The sequence below is a fragment of the Zootoca vivipara genome, chromosome 3, assembly GCF_965207765.1.
Source record: "Zootoca vivipara chromosome 3, rZooViv2.hap1.1, whole genome shotgun sequence".
Lineage (NCBI taxonomy): Eukaryota > Metazoa > Chordata > Lepidosauria > Squamata > Lacertidae > Zootoca > Zootoca vivipara.
The window spans coordinates 92,777,217-92,798,887 of NC_142586.1; the positions used below are offsets into that span (position 1 = coordinate 92,777,217).

The 21,671-nt window shown below is 41.1% G+C and overlaps 1 protein-coding gene across 8 annotated transcripts in view; it reads left to right on the forward strand.

Annotated features, from left to right (window-relative positions):
* The window catches only part of ESRRG (estrogen related receptor gamma), a 210,962-nt gene that overhangs the window by 117,318 nt on the left and 71,973 nt on the right, over nucleotides 1–21,671 (forward strand). The gene's annotated exons all lie outside the window — the stretch shown is intronic.

The window sequence follows — 21,671 nt, forward strand, 5'->3', positions numbered from 1 at the left end:
CTACCCGTTTAATTAAGTCTGAATTTCTTATATTATTTTGGTGTGCTGATTACAGGCAGAGACTTAGTGGAAGTCATTTTGGTATCCCAAGAGAATTCTGTGTTAACAATGCATACAGCTTCCCCCCCCCTTTCCTCCTCTTTCCTGAACCCTAGATAAGCAGCAGGCCTCAGCTAGATTTCATTACTATCACATACTCTTCATGGTCATCTTTTAATATTTGAAAGGATCATTTGTTAACTGGAAATGGTCAATTTTTTTCCCTTTGGCTTTTGAAATATAATTTTCAATTTTTAATTTGATTCATTTAGATGAAATCATTAATCAGGGTTGAAACTGAGTTAATTTTCTGGAAAATAAATGAGGTTGTTAGAGTGAACATTATTAAGTGGGTTCCTTGCAAAGAAAGGGATAATAGCTGAAAATATGGAAGACGTTTGAGAATTGTAGCAGTTGAGGGATAAAAACAGAAGAAGGATGCCCCCCCCCCGCTTTTAAATGTAATCTATTTTTTAAAATAAGTTAGGAGTTGGAGAGGAATGTTTCACAATTAAAAACATTAAAGCAGCAGGGCTTAGGAAAGTCTTTATGAAAAAATCCAGCAGTTTAAAAATTAGATCCAATAAGGTGTATTCAGATGGCACTGCAATACATATTGGCTGATTTAGAATCCTACTTGATCATCTTCCCTGTGCATGAAGTTTGTAGTGACTGGACACACAGTGAAGCCAGATGTATTGTTTCCACATGAATTCAGATATGCTGTGAGGTTCTAGACAGCTATCACAAAGCATAATGTCAGGTAAGGAGGCCCTACCATTAATAAGCTTGAAGCAACTGCCTCAGGCAACAGGTGCAAAGAGCAACACCACAGGAACATAAGCTTTATGCTGAGTATTCTAGAGCCTAGAATACCCTAGGAAGAAACCAGGTGCACTGGAGAAATTGATCCATCTAGCTCAGTTCAATCAACTGACTGGCAGAGATTGAACCTGGAACCTTCTGCATGCAGAACAGATACCTCACCACCAAACTAGAGCCCTTCCCCAAGTGTTAAGAGAGCACAGTTGTGTGTGCTACGTAGCCTGCCTTGCATTCTCAGTTGTAGTGGGGATGCTACTCCATTACCTATAGCAAAGTAACGTTCAGCTTCTTGGGGGGGGGGATATAATAACTTTATAATAACTGTAGAGTTCACTGTAAGCTAACAGGGCAGATTACAATTTAAAAATATAACATTAAAAGCAATTGAAATGTATTACAGTCAAGAGAATAGGTTATGTCTAATAGATGTCATGGACTGGCTGAATGCAGAGGAGTGGTGGGAGGAACCAGCTGGGGAACCCCCAAGAGAACCCCCAGAGGGAGAAGTCTCAGAGCAAGGGAATTGGTAGTGGGACAACGATGTGTGGTCAGAGGGAGAAGAAATAGCAGACTGGGAGGAGGGGGTGTTGGAAGCTGAAGAGGTAACAGGTTTTAGTGAGCAGGAAGAGGCGGTGGCAGAGGGCAGTCCAGAACTGGAAGCAGAACAGACTGGAGAGGAGGCAGGCTGCTGAAGAAGCTAGGGGGTCTCCCCCTCCTGCTGTGACCAGCTGCCCTCTCCTCTGGTCTCCCAGAACACAGAGAGGAATGAAGAGGGTGGAGCAAAGAGAGACAAGACAAAGAAGCCTCAGGTTGCTGGGGAGTAGTCTTAGAGAGAGGTAGGAAAGCGGGAACCTTCAGTCCTCACTACTGCCTCCTTGGGGCAAGTTCTTCTGGAAAGAGTTGCTCTGATCACTAGGCCTGAGCTGTTTTGGTTTCTTTGAATCAAGAGCTAGCTTCTCTGACACCTAGTGTTTTATTGCTGACCTGCTTCTGACTCCAGCTACACACACACACTAGATGTCAAAGGTGAATGAAAACAACACAACAAAGGTGCCAGATGCACCTCGGGGGGGGGGGGATTCCAGGACTTCCAGAACTGCCACAGAGAGTATAGTATATTGGGCTTCCCCCATGACTGTGTGAGGGCTATGGAACTACCAAAGGGGCTCCCTATGCTGATCCTGAGAAGCTCTACAGGGAAGGAGTCAAGACGGTTTGAGCATATTACACTGATCCTGGCCCAACTGCACTGATTGCCAGTTACCTTCTGGGCCCACTTCAAAGTGCTGGTTTTGAAATAATAATAATAATAATAATAATAATAATAATAATAATAATAATAATAATAATTTATTATTTATACCCCGCCCATCTGGCCGGGTTCCCCCAGCCACTCTGGGCGGCTTCCAAAAAAACAGAAATTCTAAAATACAGAAATCCATCAAACATTAAAAGCTTCCCTAAACAGGGCTGCCTTGACATATAAAGCCTTGAATACCTTAATACCTCAAGGACCGCCTTTCCCCATATTAACCTTTCTTCATGTGCCTCCTCCACGAGGGGCTCCTCCCAGAGAAACATTTCTCTTCAACAAGGCCTTGGGCTGATTAAACATACACATTTTGTGTTCTTTTCTTCCTTTTTTTCCTTTTTGCCGTTCTGTAAACTGCCCTGTGATTTTGAATGAATAAAATTTCCAAGCTAGAAGTTGCAGCAGGAAGGAAGAATTATTATTTCCCACAATTTCTCTTAGCCCAAGTTTCATGTAGTTGTGGCCATTAAATTTTTTAGAACAGGTGGAGCCATTATGGTACCCTCCAAATGTTGTTGGACATCAGTTTTCATCAATGGTCATAGATGATAGGTGGTTTACTTCAGCAACATCTGATAAGCGCCATGTTGGCTGCCTCTATATTAAAAAAGACGCATGCTACCTGATTCTTCCTTTTGACTGAGACACCTTTGGACGTGTGAAGTGATATATACATATAATTGTTGCACTGTGTTGCAATTTTGCTGCCTGGAGTTTTTCATCTGGTCCTAAACACAGTGCAACATAATAAACTGCACCAAACCAGTAGTGTATCTGTACCTATATGGTTGATGAAATGTACCGGTATGAATCCTGATGCACCAGCCTGATCCACTAGGCAGTGCTTTGTGAACTTAGTCTCTCTTGGTACTAAGAACTCTTGGCATTGTACTTTCCAGACCATGAATGGGATTGATACCTGAGGGTGGCTTATTAAGTCAGGTACCTGGAAGGGAAGCAAAATGCAGAAACAAATACTGTAGTGGGAGGATGGTTAAACAAGTCACCTTTTCAAACCAGCCGTTCTTACCTTCAGTAGATTTTCTCATACAAATGTATGTGACTGCAACCTGCCAGCTCAAATTTGGCCAAAGTCATATTGTAAACAGATGCAAGCATATGCCTCTGCTTGCAAGAAAATTAAATTCTGTTACTGTTTGGACGGAGAAGATGTTGCAGCAATTCACTTATTTTCAAATTGACTGTATTGTAATGGGATAGCCATCTGTCCTGCCTGCAAACTGCTCAGTTTAAATGTGTTTGCCCGTGTGAATGTTGGCTAGCTGTCTTGATTGAGATGAAAAAGTTTGAGAGTAGAAGAAACTGATTTCAACTGGAAGAAAGAGAATAACCAAGCAGGGGCAGTGAGCGTGATGGCTCTGCCTCTTTTTCTTTTTCCGCGCTAAACTTCCTGGTTTAGTTTTAATCCATTTCAAATGCTTTGCCCTAGCTTTGAAGACAGAACACTACCCCCCTCAAGCTCCGACACTGAGTGGTGGCCGGTTTGTTTTCACAAGCTGAAAATTAAGTGTTCGCATGAGCTCATTTACAGAGAGTGGAGTTGGCAGCATTATCAGGAGAGGAGAAAGGAGCCCTGAAGATGAAAAGCTATCGCAGTGACAGAAGTCTTTATTAGGTTGGGCAGTAATGGAATGTGGTGTACGCAGGATAAAGTGACGGCTACCTAGAGCATTTAGGGAAAACCAGAAGAGTAATCATGTTTTGTGTTGTTCCTAGTCTGGCTTCCTCAGTGATCCTATTGACCCTGGGGGTATATGGGATAAAAGGGGTGGAATGCATATAAGCACATGCTAAGAAAAAGTAAAGTTGGCATTAAATAACCAGCTCTTTACTTGCTGTTTGAAGCACTGCACAGCACTGAAGCGACTGAGTTTAAAACAGAGGGGGAGGGGACTAGGGCCACAGGCTTTAATCAGTTTAATCAGCAAATTTATCAATTGAGGGCACAATTTATTGGGATTTTTTCCTGCTTAGTTCTGCACCCTAAATGAGTATTATTATTATTATTATTATTTTATAAACAGTACAGCAATGCAAACATCCTTAGTTCCAAGTAACACAACCATGTATGGAAAACATTTGACTCACATCGAGTTCCAGCTCTGGCTGCACAGGCAGGGGATGGGAGTAGTGGGTGCATATTCTGCACAGGTTGGTTTCCAGCATGCCACAAAAACCAGATAAAATTGTTTATTTGTGGTGACATGCTAAAAACGCAATATATGAGGCTCTTCACAGCTTTGGGATTGTGACCTGCGGTTGTAAACTCATATCACTAAGTCTACATAACATGCAGAAATTCATGTGCATTTTAAACACTTTTGCATGAATAAATGCCAGCCATCTTGGGATCTTCAAAGAAAAGGCAAAATATAAATTTAAATGATGTTAGCAATGCTCAGAATAGACCCATTTAAATTAATGAATATGACAATCTTGGGTTCTGATTTCTATGGGTCAACATCAGGTAGAACATAGTTTGATAGAATCGTATACAGTATATAAAATCAGTATTTCATTTTTTTTTCAAATAAAAGGAACCTAGATTATTATTATTAGTAGTAGTAGTAGTAGTAGTCAAAATTGCAGTAATCAGCAGAAAATGTGTTTCTAGCCCATTCTTAATGGCCCTTTTCAGATATAATATCATACTATTGTTTCCTGCTCAATCAATGAGCTGTGATGAGCATCAGACTCACTTGCCCCTCCGTCACAACTACAAGGAGAAGTTTACAAGTTTCTGCTTCTTTTAAACAAACCACAGCTTCCAGGTATGCCTAGATCAGGGAACTATGATTTGTTTTAATTCTAGCCAGTGAGCAAGATGATAAGTGTTGCTCAAACTGTGGCTTCAGATTGCAGCTTGTTCAGTGGTAATTAGATGCAGAACAAATCATAATTCTCTAAGTTCAGATGTGCTGGGGAATTGTGGTTTGCTTAAAAGGGGATGTTTGTTTTTGGGAAGGGAGATCAGTCGATCTCATCAGAATCAGAGCAAATGGAAGGCTAACTATCACCATAACAATATCTGAAGAGCCATAATGGTAAAGCACATGGTTTGCATGCAACACGTTCCAAGTCCTTGGCATCTCAGGGAGGGCAGAGAAAAGACACTTGCCTGAAACTCTGGAGAGCCATTGCCCTTCAGTGTATGCAGAAATGAGGTATGTGGACCAACAGCCTGAGTTTGCATAAGGTAGCTTTCTATATTTCCAAGCCACATCTTAAACAGAACACCTGAGCCTTGTGCAGATGACCATAGCACATAGGCTGATTTGTGCAGATCAGAGCAAAATCATACCTGTCCCTACCCTGATCTTCATGAATGAACCCTATGTACATGTAACTGCACACGACACATGGAAGAAAACCTAAGTGTTTACAATTTAAAATGCAGATAAGATCTGTCAACACACAGGCATCTATCTGCAGATAGTGGGGATAAGTGGACATGATCTCCTCCATCTGATTAACATGTTGGAGGGGGGCATGATGCAACTATTGTTTCCAGAATTGCAGGTAAGCATAGACATTTGGATGAATTATGTCTTTCTATATGATCTCTTGCTGTAGACTATAACAAACTCCCACTGAATGCATTTTTAAATCTGTGCATATTCCATGTATTTTAACAGCCCCAGAATATAAATATACTGTTTTAAAGCCATTACCTAGCATTTGGGTTCTAAAAGGAGTGGTGACAGAAGGAGAAAAATCAAATGGTATTTTATTTGTTATCATTGGATATAGTGGATTATATTTTGTTTTGGGGGCTATTTTTTCCATTCATTTTACTACATTTTAGTCTTCATTAAGGTTTATCTTTCCTCTCCAAGCCAATATAAAATCCAAAACACTTTTGTGTAGAGAAGAGTGTATTCACAAAGCAAAACCTTTTGAATTATTAGTAGGGGGGAAAATAAAGAGCTAATTGTCACTCTGGCACTTATAAATTTCAAAGCTGCTATGAAATTCAAATTGAGACCTGAAATGCTTTTATAGTCCATCTCTGGCCTACCAATAAACTGCAACCAGGCTTCATTTCAAGTTTCAAATTGCCTGCTTTTTTAAAAATAAAAATATTTAACAGACACATTCTAGCTTAATTAAAACATCATAAGTTTCATTTCCACTAGACTGATTTCCTTGGAAATGTGATTTATTTATTTATTTATGAAATTCCAGTTAGCAAAAAGACCTACCGTACATGCCGTTCTAGTCACAGAGACAAAGAGACAAACACTGAATCAAGAAGGAAAGATAAATGGCACAAATACTGCTTGCATTAATTAAGGTGGCTTGCATTTCTTGAATATTATTTAAATTGGAAATAACAGGCAATCAAGATCCCATCACCATGTTTTTGTGGAATATCCTGTCCATTCCTTCCCCACCATCCCCGATTAAGAATTGCAGGATTTGGTCTGCTGAGCATAGGACACAAAATCAGCGTATATCAATTGCAGACCTTTTGTTTTTAAAGTAGAAGGGATAACAGTATTGCCAACTACTGTGTTTTTCTCTCTGAATAGTATTTTGTGTTTTTTTTTTAAAGCTTAGATCTATTTCTATGTGGAAATATCTGAAGCTCAAAGAATGTGTCAGAATTATAATCCATAGCAAAGCCATACACATGCTTACCTCCAGGCAGAACCAACAACATACCGGGGGAGGAGGGGCATCCAATTCTGATCACGCTGCCTGCTGTCAGTGCAGCCAGCTTTTATGCCGCAGTGACGGACTTGACAGAAGACTGGCTCCAATAGGTCCATTGCCAAAGCACTGCCCACCCCAAGGGCTATGACTGGCCCATTTGAATTTCAGTTTTTGCAGGCCAACCCAGCAGCCCCCATGGCCTGTTGAAGCTCACAGTGATGTCAGCCAGCCGCGCAGGCAGAACCGTACCTGCAGGCCGCAGTCGCCCCTGAGGCCAGAGTACAATTAGCAGTCTCTGTAAGTGCATCTTATTTGCGTGCCGAGGCCCCCAGAAAATTCCCCCCAATAACTCAGACAGACACATTAATTTTGGTTTGGTTTTGGCATAATTTTGGCTGCAACTTTATTTAAATTACAAATTTTAAATTGAGTGTTGGCCTTAGGCTTTGGTCAATCTTCTGCCCCATGGTGGGCCAGGACCAGCTCCGACTTTCCTACGGTAGGAAAGTCAAGTAAACACCCTATAGTGAGGAGATAGCTGTGTCCAGGCCGCCTCCCCACCAGAGATGTTCCCCAGGGCTCATGCTCTGTATTGGCCCCAGCCCCGCACCATTGCGGGGGTGTAAGGACGAGAGCCCCGGAGCCCCAGGATTCCTTTAATGGAATACTTCTACAAGAGCAACCCTGAGGGGCATGCACCTCCATGCGATACCCCTCCAAAAATTTATCAACCAAAGCCTAACCGCCAACCTAACAAGTTGTGACTATTTGCTAAGCAGTAGGCAAAAACCAAATGGCAAAGGCAATCAGCCAGATGGCAAAATTCCTACTGGGCCCCTGAATACAGGCGACCCCCTAAGGCAAAGCAAGGTCACTCTAAACCTGCAAAGGAAACATAGCTGCCAAGTTTTCCCTTTTCTCACTAGGAAGCCTATTCAGCATAAGGGAATTTCCCTTAAAAAAGGGATAACTTGGCAGCTATGAAAGGAAAAGGAGGTGGGCAGGAGGGAGATTCAATCAAGAAGCAGACTGGCTGTGGCTCTACAGCAGGCATCCCCAAACTTCGGCCCTCCAGATGTTTTGGACTACAATTCCCATCATCCCTGACCACTGGTCCTGTTAGCTAGGGATCATGGGAGTTGTAGGCCAAAACATCTGGAGGGCCGCAGTTTGGGGATGCCTGCTCTACAGGATTTCAGACAGTAGTCTATTCCAGTGCTCCCTGGAGAGGCTAGTGATTGAAATGTAGACCTTCTGCATGCAAAGCATTTGCTTTTCTACTATGCTATGAACTCTTCCTCACACTGTATCCAATTTGTAAGAGGGAGCGTTCCATGCATTTCAAGCACATGTAACTATGGCATTAGCTAAAGCTTTCTTAGTTTGGACTACTGGCAACCAAAGGAACCCTTTCAGACATTGCTAGTAGGCTTTTTTAATTTGGTCATTCAACAGCAACAGCGCTGCCAGTGTAACATAAAAATGGCAGATATAAGAAATGAAGTATCATGTAAAAGCAGTTTACAAAGATGTTATACAATTTGTGTGCTGGAGTAGGGTTCGGTTGCTAAAGGAAGCAGCAGCTAGAATTTCTAGAACTTGATTCCTGTAAGAAAAGCGGTCAGATATGGACTGTATGTTAAACCTCTCATATTCAGAATGTGAGAAAGATTTTAAACAATGAGACACTGTATCAGAAAATACTGAAATGTTAAGATGCCTGAGATCATAGATTAATAAAGAGCCAATGTTCAGACCCCTGGGCTTTCCTCACCAGATCTATCCTTATTGCCGTCTGCTTTGATTTTCCCCAATAAACATGTGCCTGACTGTTTCCCCCAGAAAACATACTGATGTTGCTTGTAAGTGACACATAATTTTGCTAGATGCAAGATGGTTTCAGGCTTGTTCTGCAGCTGCTAACTCCTTCCTCCCCTTCCTCTGCTTATGGGGACTATGTACTCCCCCTCCTTTTCTGTCTGTTATTGTCAGGATCCCTATCATGGTCACATACCTCCTGTAACAACACGGGGGAAAATACTGTTCCGTATGTACTTCAAAGCCTATTTTAAAAGGTTGGTATCCTGTAGTGTTATTCTGCATGTATTCTACATCCATACAGAGCAACACAGAGTGAGCATTCTAATGAACACAAATAGGTCCAACTTTCCCCTTTGGGATCAAGCAGTTTTCTGACACAGGTAAAGTTTAAGGTTCTAGGAGAAACTTTTATATGTGGGGCCAATTTAAAGCAGGGGAACACAGTTAAAATGAAAACCATGTGTGCCATAGTGAACAAATCAAGCCCTGTTCAAGTGATTATTACTTATTGTAATAAAACATAGAGATGCCTGATGTGTGGCACCCAAGCTTCCTGAGGGCGGGACAAACTTGTAATTTGACCCTTTCTTATCTCTCATGTACGGCCTTGTCTGTTTTGAAAAATGAGATGGTTATTTAAGTTCCTTAAAGCTGTTTCCAAACAGTTGCTACTTTTGCATGGGATTCAAACACATGCTGGCAAGTTCAGGTTACGCAATTAAAGTTGATTTGGTGCTCTTGTGAAACAAACCCAGCTCTCTCTCTCACTCCCACCTGACTTTTTGTGATAAGGAAAGTAATGGGAAGATGCACAGGAAAATAGGATAACAATTGCTTGATACAATGTCATATAATCTCCCTGCAAGCAAATCAATATATAGCTCAATAAATAGCCAGCATTGTCTAACTTCCCTGCAACTTTGTGCAAACAAATCAGGATGAATGCTAAATGAACAGGTTGTCTAGAAGAGACTTGGTTTTTTTTGTATTTCTAGGTGCCCGGTTTGGATTAACAGTCAGACATAAGAAATGAAAGGTTCTAGCCACGGAATAATGCAGAACGGTATTGGACTAGGTCAGGCGAAAGTGTGGATAACCCCATGTTTCTTAATAAAACAACCTAGCTTAAAACATTGGTTTCTGAAGCTACATAACATTTACATAGTTCTAGCATAATTTATGTTAAAATAAATAGTTCAAATAGCTTGCAGCTCTGCTTTGAGGTCTTCCACTTTGCTGCCATGAAACAGTGATTCAGAATTGACTTTAGTAAGTTAACTATGGCAATAAATGTTCATTTCATTCACTTAGTATACTTAATATATCATTCATTTAGTATCCTTAATAAAGTTGGCCTCAGAATCAGATGAAAGCCACTTCAACAGATTAGGAAGCAAATATAAAGTTATGTGTGGCACATCAGATTATTATTTTTTACAATGAAATATATTTAACTGTACATGCAGAACACTTAGAAGCATACCTGAAAATCTAAACATGCACTGAGCAGTCCTTGGAAACAAAACTACAACTTACCATTTTCCTTTGTCTATATCACTGTACCTCAGGTGTTAAATTACAGAAATAATGGCAGCATTCAGATGTAACAACAATCTGTTGTAATGATAAACTATGGGAGCAGGTCTGGGCAAGTAAATAAATTAGTTTATTGTTATATAAAATCATCAATAGCACTAATAACATGTAAATAATGCATGCCCAATTTAATTATTAGATCTAAGTGGATGTGTGTACTGGATTATGTAGACTTGTGCATCAAAGTAGTAAACATGTTAGTCCTGCCTTTTTTACTTTAGAGAGATGCAAGAATAAAACATGCAGGAAGGATTCTTCTGAATTGCTTCACTAAGAAAACCTGCTCCCGCCTTTCAGTGTTCTGGCCAATGAGCTGAAAGGAACTGGGGTGACTGACATGCAAAGGAAGCAGTGATGTCCTGCCTCATTTCCCTCCTTTGCGTGCACTGATCAATGAAGAATTTTTTGCTCCAGTTGGCCATGGCTGCATTATTTTCCTGGCTGCATTTATGTTCCTGGCTAGTGGAGTGGTATTGATTTTCTGGCTCAAAAACAAATTGGCGGATACACAATATTTATTTTTCTGGCTTGAGAGCAAATTGGTAGGCATGTGGTATTTTTTTATTTAATTAAAATTAAATTGTATATTATTAAGATTATATAATCATACTTATTTGTTTGTTTATTTGCAATATTCCTTTTGCACTGTTCAGCAGAGCTGCCAAGAGCAGTTTGCAAGAACAAGATAAAAAAATACAAATAAAACAAAAACACCACATTTAAAAAGTTCATTAATATACACCAACTGCATTAAGCATTTTGCTGTTGGTCACACAAGCATGCTCTAAAGCAAAATGTATGGATACACACTACCAGATTTATATACAAAAGCCCTGGTAGGGCAATGCTACTATTGGATGATTTCATTCTTTTATGATGGTGTCTTTATCTTTCAACAAAAATAACCCCTTTCTATGTATCCCAAAAAATTAATACACAGATGTACAGATTTTAATATATAGATATTTTGGTGAATCAAACATTGGCCCTGATCCAGTAAGGCATAATCTACATACAAAAATAAGCTTTTGCACTGTGCCTGTGAGCACTTGAGTAAAACCTTCCACATCTGGCCTCCTGCGTGATCTCTTATGTTTAATCCAGGGATCTATAGGAGCAAAGCAGCCAGCTGTTGCACTTGAGGACCCCCCCCCTGTAGAGGAACTAACTCTGTTGGTGCAACCTTTCTCATTACAATGATGTTACCCAAGCAATTTCACAAGGATAATATTTTTTTATGGATATACACACCTGCCAGCTGTCATTTAATGGGGTGGATTCATGAGAAATATTTTCAACAGGACATTGAGAAGATAGAATCAACTGACAATGACTTTATTATGGCAAAAGTGGGAGTGGGCCTTGGGCCTTTATTGGTCAGAGTACAGCTTTTGTATTTAAAGCAAGCTTGTACAAGTCTGAGCCAAACCAGTCATATATTGTGGCCTGCTAGTTGCTTGACATAAGAAGAAGAAGAAAAAAATTGAGGTTTGATAAGTCCCTGGTGGTGGGCAAGCATACAGTCCCCTTGGAACGGAACACCACACACCATATAGCAGACCCGGTGTAAGGACCAGGCTTGTTCTAAACTCACAAGATATCACCTTAATTTGGTACCCTGTAGTACCAATGGGGATTGTTTCGCCCACTATTGACTATTCTGACTGGCTGTGTCCATTGCCAAAAATTTGGCTCCATAGATTCAAAATTGCTATATTAATGGAAAGCTTTTGGCTGCTAATATGACAGAGGGTCTGACAAATGAATTCAGCAGGTTCTTTCTCAAGAAGGCTTCCAGGGTGAGGCAATGATAATGTTCCAAGCAGAATATAAAGTGTCAGATCACTTTTTCTGAGTTTCAAAATTCCAAGTGAAAGTATATAGATTCTGTTTTATTCATGCGTTTACATACTTCCTGGATGAATAATGGTTCACAACAATGAAATGAAACCATTTATGACAGAGACAGACTGAGGCTGGGTAGGGTAAGGTGATATCATACAGGGCAACAGTTCCTTTCCCCCCAGGGGGTACTCAGTACAGACAACTATTTTTGTTGTTGTTAAAAAGTGTGGCACTTACTGTTAGAACTTCATGATGAATACCGGCACCTATTTTTGTAGAAAAAAAGCACTGCAGGGTAATGAATGCTTGCTAGATAAATATGTACTGGGAGTGCTCTTTCTTCCTTTATCATCTGCTACCTGATATAGTTGCTTCATTTTGCTTAATGGTTGGGCTGGTTCACTTTCCCACATGTCTGAGGGGCTACAAACAATAGAGTCTCCATGTAGTAAGTAGGTAGTGGTTTGTTTTACATCCTGACTATATATTGTCAGGGATAGAACATTGTGACTTTATCTTAGCAACTGTCAGATAACACATCTTGTTCTAGATGTGTCAAATGTCTGGATGATGCACTCAGTGCTTTTTTCTTTTAAAAAAATAAAAATGCTTAGGGGTACTCTCATTTTGACTCAAGAACATCACCATTTTATAATTCAAATCCTCGAAGCTACTAACATGAGTCTGACCATATTGCGGGAGGCAGTGGAAGACAGGAGTGCCTGGCGTGCTCTAGGTCCATGGGGTCACGAACAGACGGACACGACTAAACAACAACAACAAATAGTTCAAATCAGGAAAAATAAATGCAGTAAATGGACAAAAGTACAAAGATTCACAAAATGTTTAGGGGTATGCATACCTCTACGTTGTCGTCCCCAGAAAAAAAGCACTGGCTACACTGATACACTGTCTGACATCATACCTTGAGATGTGTAGACAGTGCTGTTGGGTCTGGCTCACAGAACATACTCCAGTTCCTGTCTGTACATTCCACCCTCCAAGCAAAGAGGCACTCAGGCACATGTGACTTATGGCTAACACTCAGGTGAACTTAATTTAGCACTTCTGTTCCCTGGTGAAATAAATTATTATGTACCGCAGGTAGATTAAAAAAAGACTACTACTACTATTTGGGTGGTGTTGTGTATATATTGTTTGATTAAAGCAAATGTAAACATGGGCATCTTAAGGAAGCACTTCTCACCTATTGCTGCACCAAATGCTATTGCCCATTGGGAGATTAAACCTAAATGTTTTGTGATGGGAGCAGGTATTTGGCTCTTCAGCTCACATTAATCACTTGGATCTTTGCTTTGTCTTCTGGATCCCCAAATAAATCCTGAAACCTTCCAGGTTCTAAATGAAATAGTGCTTAGCTGCTTATTATTTCTGAAACTGATATTGAGATCCTGATTTCATGCTATCAGTACTTCACAGTCGGATTACTGTAATGAATTTTATTTCGATCACGCCATATCTCTTGTGAGTTGCTAGTAAATGGTCCAGAACTTAACAGTTAGACTTCTTTCTTTTGAGGTGTCACTATCTTATCACTTGAATTCTTTTCACTAGAAAGCTTTACCAATGTAACTTAGAATCTCTACTGTTGACCTTCAAATGGCATCAGCTCATTTTTAGGCTCCCCCCCTTCAAGCTCATAGCTCAGATCGCTTAATTAAAACTTTTTACCAGTAAGTTTCAGAATCTCTCCCCCAGTGGTCACTAATGAATCCCTTGCTGAGTTTTCTCAAGGAGATCAAACTAGGCTTCTTTTAGTTGGCTTTAAAGTTGCAGCAGTCACCTGTCCATCTTTGCACTAGCAAGACCTAGGCACACAGAAGCTCTTATGCTGAAAAAAGTAGGTGTGGTTCTCAAACTTGACATAAATCCATAGGCACCTGATAGACTCATAGTGTAAGTGGAGGACATGCTGCTGAGCTGGCCCTTAGTAAAGGCCCATTGAGTCAAGCTACTACTCTTTCATGGGATATGGTAGCATATAACCTATGCATTTGGGAACATCTGCTATAGAAGTACAGTAAGTAAAAAACCTTTATTGGCATCAAACAAACTCGCAGACAAAATAATAACAGATTAAAACTGTCACTGTGGCAAACGCTGTGTTAAGAGAGAGAAGGGAATAATCCGGTATCCGCTTTCACGACAATGGGGCTTCTAATAATTCAGACAACTGCAGAGTATAACGCCGAGAAAATAGTAAATTAAGATATTGAGCCACCATCTTGGTGAGGACCTGGTCCTTCCCCAGCAAAAGGAATTGTAAGATTTCCCGCTCTTTAGCCTGCCTTCACATCAGGCATCCCCAAACTTTGGCCCTCCAGATGTTTTGGACTACAATTTTCATCTTCCCTGACCACTGGTCCTGTTAGCTAGGGATCATGGGAGTTGTAGGCCAAAACATCTGGAGGGCCACAGTTTGGGGATGCCTGCTTCACATCCTCTTTCCTAATGCACTCATTTTCCATGGACAAGGAATTCTTTATATGGAAGCACATTCTAACATATGATTGTCCTGCAAGCTGAAGTGGTAGCACATGGTTGTTCAGTGCATACAGTTTGCTTTTGAGATGTGAATGAATATGTCTGCCTGTGCTGTTCTCTCACCAAATTGCACTACACACAGGGATTAGCATAAGGGCCTTGCATAACTGACTTGTGCTGTGGAGAAAGTAGCTACCTTGCTGTTGTTCCTCCATCTACTTGATATAGGAATAGCCTGGTGGATCAGGCCAGTGGACCATCTAGTCCAGCATCCTGTTCTCATAGTGGCCAACCAGATGCCTGTGAAAAACCAGGGAACTTCTTATTTAATTATGTACTCTGCTGCACCTGATTGAACTTATAGTTTACAGATCTGAATATTACTGGACTAGAACTGGCAAACATTACAAATGAGTGATCCAGGTGTTGGATAAGTATGCAGTATCCTGCTCTTGGATTTTTATTCATTTTTTTGCAGACGCTATGTCAAGCATCCCATATACATTCCTCCGAGTCAAAACTGTTTTTTGTGTCTTTTATTCACTGATGATATTTGAAAGGCTTGACCCTAAATCATTACTCCTCTTTTACTGTTAAAAGTGCTGCTTTGAAATGTGCTTTCCATTATGTATTGGATTACTTGCAGCTGAGAATTGGCTATGAGATGACAAATTCCTTTTGTACAGTAGTCCCACAAGGCTAATGTTGCTATTCCTGCATAATGAAAAAAAAGTCGTGTTTCAGTGCTAGAATTTAGGATTCTCTGCACCTATGCAAAGTTGTATGCAAGACTTCAGGAAAGAAGGCTCCTCGGAGTTTGATAAATGGTCAGCCATGTACTGCATGCCCCATGAACTGGAGTATGGTCCTGAAGCCATGGTCATGCTAAACCAGACCATTAGGATTGGCTTATTTACTGTTATCTGAAATGCCTTTGCAACAAATAAACTGCTCTGAATTGCAATCTCCTTTCTGCTTCTTCATACAGAACTAATTAAGATTGCTTACTTGGTGGCAAAGATCTGCTATAATTTTGGAGTCAAAGATATAATCTTGGAGTCAATGATAATTTAAACAAGCCAATCAGAAATGGTTTTGAATTTAGGAGACAATCTTAACCAGAAATGTGACCTGTTTTAATCAGAGGTTGGGGCTAAACTATAAACTTAAAATCTTATTCATGCCTACTTGTGTTTGATTCAGTTAGATGCAAATTCTGGTCCTTGGGACACTCTGAATCAGCTGTTTTAAAGGCCATGAATAGTGGGTTTACTTTGATTACACTGAAGAGGTGATAATGGCACTGTCCCATGTTTAATGCAACATTGTTAGATGTCCTTTCTCTTTTGTATTAAAACATTCACCTAGTCTTGAGCAGAAATAAAAGGTTCAAAGCTTGTCAGCATCAGTTTTATAGATAGCCATTGAAAAAAATAATAATGAGATATTGGGTATTGTAAGGCTCAAGGGCTGTCTTGCCAGACTCATTTATTTCCATTCACCTTTTGTCTGAATTGCAGACAGAAGACATTCAATTAAAATGTGTCACCTGTTATGTGTGATCTAATTTGTATTTGTAAATGGTACAGATTAGAGCACCAAGCTTCACATGCTCCCAACTTTTTGAAACATGTGCAGAACAGCAATCTCTTTGAGAAATGTTGGGTGTGTTTGCCTGCAAGAAAATTCATTGTTTGCTTATGGTTCAAGGTACCGTATTTGTATCTGGTATTAATATTTTTATTCAAATCACTTGTACACCCCCTGGAATCCGTTGAGATAAAGTGCAGTTTAGAAATATTTTAAATAAAGCAAATAAGTAAATAATCTATACTAAGTTGGTCCAAGTGTGCTTGTTAGATACAGTTCAAATCAAATCTATCCTTAACCAATTAGTATATGGAGTATGTGTAGACCAGAGGTCAGCAACCTGAGGCCCATGAGCTTCCTGGAACCGGCCCACGGCCGTCCTGTGAATCGGTTTAGGGATTCTGTGCTGCTTTTTTTTGCAGCACCATTTTTTTTCTTGCCGCAGGGACCGACTTCCAGGTCGGAAGAGTGCCGGAAATAGCTAATGTGCATGTGCATGGACGCTCCTCCGTCCCGGAAGTGCACCGGAAATAGCATGTGCGCGCTCGCACGGGCACTTCTCACCTGGAGCGTATATGTTATTTCTGGCACACTTCCAGGACAGAGAAGCGCCTGTGTGCATGCACACAGGCTATTTCCAGCGCTCTTCCGACCCGGAAGAGTGCCGGAAATAGCTTGGGCGTGCATGCTCTGGCCCACCGAGAGGTCTGACGGGGAGTGGACTGGACCGGCCTCAAAAAACGTTGCTGACCCCTGGTGTAGACCCTGATGAACATGTGGCTTCCTTAGTTACATTTTCTCCAGCCATTAGTAGCCATAACCTTTTGATGCAGAAGTGCTGTTTTTAAAACCACCTCCACCACCATCATATTACAAACACCTTGGCCTGGATCCAGAGAGATACTTAAACTTACTCAAGACTCCTGTGCTGGCTTTTATCTTACTTTTCATTGAACAGCTGATCCTCATGCTGTATCACAAACTACTTTAGAAACTCCTCTCACTTTCAGTAGTAATTTGCCATGAGTTTGAGGTGGGTGGGGAAGAACTTGATGCTAGTTTTAGAGTTCTTTGGATCCTGGCCATTATTATTGATCCTGGCCATTATTATTCCTGACAGTAAGAGCTGTTCGACAGTGGAATTTGCTGCCAAGGAGTGTGGTGGAGTCTCCTTCTTTGGAGGACTTTAAGCAGAGGCTTGACAGCCATCTGTCAGGAATGCTTTGATGGTGTTTCCTGCTTGGCAGGGGGTTGGACTGGAGGGCTCTTGTGGTCTTTTCCAACTCTATGATTCTATGGTTCTATTTTCCTGTTATAACTATATTAGGCATCTGGTTGGCCACTGGGAGAACAGGATGCTGGACTAAATAGGTCATTGGCCTGATCTAACAGGCTTTTTTGTGTTCTTGCGTTCTTTTTTCTCTGAACTATCAATTGCATTCCTTATATACAAGAGTAAGCTGAAGACAAGAGAGTTGATGCCTTTTAAGGTTTCCTATACTATACTCAGTAATATGCTTCAGATTGCAGATAGCTATCAGGAGACAAAAACTGACTTCCCTTGCTAATTGTTAATTCAGCAGTAGAGCAGGAAAGCTTTAATGTGAGCCATAGCTTTTATCTTTTTTGATGACTTAGGATTCTGTTTTCAAATAAAAAATAAAAAAATGCCTGGCTAATGGACTTGCATTTTGCATCTCTAGGTTACTTTTTATTTTTCTCTGTATTGTGACTACTAATGTACAACTGAATACTGTAATTTCAGACCTATTTAGCATGGCCAACAGGCTCCTGTAAATATAAAAGTCCATGTTTTTGTTTTTCTTCACACCGTTTTTTCTAGTGTGAATTGCAGCGCTGTAGGTAGGTAATAAAACCACAGTGTAACTTGATTTTTATATAAGCAACTGTTTTTTCCTTCTGTGGAATTAGGATCTAATTTGTGTGGACCCAATATAATAATCCACCTGAGCCGCACAGATTACGAAATAATGCTGCATAGTTTATTATCCTAATAAGATTGAAAAAAGTTGCCTCATTTAGATAAATGAATGTTTATTCAACTTGCTTGGCGTTCTTGTAAATATATACAACATGTGGGTCCTAGTGTGTTTACATTACCCATTTAGAGTACTGTACAATGAAGTTGCATGTCCTCTGATACATACATTTCACAGCTTTTCACACACACACACACACACACCCCACAGTTCACATCAGCACAGCTTCGTTAGTATCAAGTTTGTCACTATTGAGCAGCATTGGCACACCCTTTTGGATATGCTTCTGGTGTTACCTAGAGAGGAAGAATATTTATGTTTGAAACGCCTTGGGAAATATGCAAACTGCCTTATCAATAAAACTGTCTTGTACCCATTTCTTTGAGTAATGGATCAGGTTTACAGTCTAGTTTGCATCTTTGTCACTGGAGGCCCAAGTGGCCTCTGTGGGATGGAATGCCTTTCATCAGCTAAAGCTGGTGCACCAGCTGTGCCTTCTGTGAACAGTGAGGCAATTCATGCTCCCTTAACATCAAGGATTGACTAATTTAATACATCATCTGTGGGCCTACTTTTGAAGAGGGCTCCAGAAACTAAAGTTAGTTCAGAATAGAACCACTAGGCTACTGTTTTGGACTGGACATTTCACAACAGTGCTTAATAGAGCTGCATTGGTCTGCAGCACATTTTCAAGTCCAATCCGAAGAGCTGGTGCTTATCTGTAATGCCCTGCATTATTTTATATTCAAAGTCATACATTGCTTGATGCCTAGGTTTTGTTGTTGGCATCCATCTGTCTCAGGAGAGTATGCCTTCAATGGTAAAAAAACTGTTGGAGAGCTACAGTGTTTCCTGTGGCTGTAGAGAACAATGCAGGAGAGACATGCTTTATTGCAGGTGGGACAGTTAAAGGCGTCCCATATTGCTGCTACAGGTGCACCATGGAGTTTCTTCTCTCTGTGTTCCTTTCAGCAATCATTCTTCCTCTGGTCGCTGCTGTGGATACACGACCTGTCTGTCTCCAGGCACTGCAATCTTCTGAAAAGGATTTCCATATGGTGGGGTTAATGTTGCAAGCCTTCATGTCATGTTTGTAGATGCAGAGTTAGTCTGCCAACAGGCCTAGTGCCTGCAGCCAGCTTCCATAGAGCACATCCTTGGAGATCCTGCCATCTTCCATTCTGTGGACATGATGAAGCCAGAGTAGACATCACTGAGACAGAAGTGACAACATGCTGGGAATGTGTGTTTGGAAGAGCACATCTTTATTTGAAATGCTGTCCAGCCATGTGATGCCAAAAGTCTTCCTGACGCAGCGCAAATGGAAGGCATTGAGGCATCACTTTTTGTGGGTGTAAGTTGCCCATGACTTGCTTCCATAAAGCAGTGTGCTCAGCACACAAGTCTAGTAGACCCTCATCTTGGTATTGATCGTTAGCATCACATTCTACCCTACCCTTTTGGAAAGGTGAGATAAGCCATTGCCATAGCGGCCTTGCCAATATGATTGTCTCTCTCACTGTCAATTGAAAGTTTGCTAGTTATGATAGAGCCTGAATAGACAAAATTGTCCACCACCTCAAGTGAGTGGTCATCAGCGCTGATGCATGGAATGTTATCAACATTCTGATATTGGTCTTCATCAGGCTGATGGTGATGCCAAACTCCATGGAGGATTGGGCAAAACATTTGATGATCCTCTGTAGAGCTTCCTTGGAGTGTGCTGTCAAGGCTGTGTTATCTGCAAACAACATCTCTTGGATAAGAACCCACCACACTTTTGTATTGGCATGGAGACATGCCAGGTTGAATAGACCCCCATCACTCCTTTAATGGATGTACATACCATCTTCAGTTGAACTGAAGGCATGCGAGAGCAACAGGGATTAAAATAGGCCAAAGAGAGTTTGAGCAAGAACACATTGCTGCTTCACGCTGCTTTTTATATGGAAGGTGTCTCTGAGGAGACCCGTCTTACTGGTGTACATGTCCTCATGGGAAGACATGATCATGTTGTGATGGGGATTCCATCTTGTGGAACAGTGTGAAGAGTCCTTTTCAGCTGATGAGGTCAAAGGCCTTCATCAGGTCTATGAAGGCTACAAAGAGTATCTCTGCTCTTGGCATTTATCCTGCAGTTGGCGCAGTGAAAAAATTATGGTGACCTCTGAGCTCTAAAACCACATTGTGACCCAGGATAGACCCTGTCAGCAAGTGACTGCAGTCTGTTGAGAACAACATGGTGCAGTACTAAGCATGGTGATTCCACGGTAATTGTTACAATAATCACAGTCACCTTTGTTCTTATAGAGGCTCCAAATGCTGGGGTTGTGCATATCTTGTGGTATGGATCCCTTTTCTCAACACTGCAGGAGAAGGCCGTAGAGGTGTGTCATGAGGGAGGAATTGAGGCCAGCTTTCAGCACTGTTGGGATTCTGTCCTGTCCTGGGGCTTAACCACATGTCTGAAAGATGATGGCATTCCTCAGCTCATCAAGGGAGGGAGGAATACCCAGCTCTTCCAAGACAGGCAAAGTCTGGATGCTGTCAATTGCTGTGCTGGAGACCATGTTTTCCAGGGAGTACAGCTCTTGCTAGTGCTCTGCCCATTGCTTCATCTGCTTGCTGTTGTCTGTAAAGCTCTCTCCAGACAAGGTTTTCAGCAGTGCAATTTCCCTGATAGTTGGTCCTTTTTCAGAAATGAGTATAGCCACAAGGCAGAAGAGGTTTAAGATCAGACTTTTCTTTCTCCTAGACCTAGAGGAGCTATCTTCCCTGGTTAATGAGCACCATCTGCCCCTCATTTCCTCAACAGCACCTGCAGAAAAAGCCTTCCTGGCCATTGGACTCACTATGAGTCTCATCTGCTCAATCTGCTGGAGCCTGTCTTTGCATGTAGGGGATAGACAAGTCTCTAATTCATCAAAGATTTAAGAGCCATTGGGTACTCTCACCTTGTTTAGTCAGCCAGTCAAAGCTGTTTCCTGGGATGTGGCCACTGTCACATGATGACAGCTAGGTGTCACAGGTGAGACTTGAGTGCATAGTGGGGACCAGGGTGAACGAACTACCCAGAGGGAGCACGACATGTATTCCAACAGAGCTCCTCCCCCTCCCTTAATACTCCATACACTGAGATATCCCCCAGCCCCAGCCCATGTGCTGAGATCATTGGTGAAGGCTGTCCTTTAGGTGTCCAACATCTGACCTGAAAAGAGGAAGAGAACATTTTCAGTGATGGCACCCTGATTATTGTGCTTCCTAACTAGGGAGGCTTGCCTGGCACCTACTCTGTTATCTTTTTGGTGTCGGATAAATACTTTTAAAAATGCTTACAGGCTTTAAAGTTCTGCCTGTTAATTTTAACTGCTGCTTCATTGCTGGTTTTATTGTGATTGCTTTGTTTTGCTGTATTGCACTGATTTTATTGCTGATTTCATGGCAAAAATGGTCCTATGAAT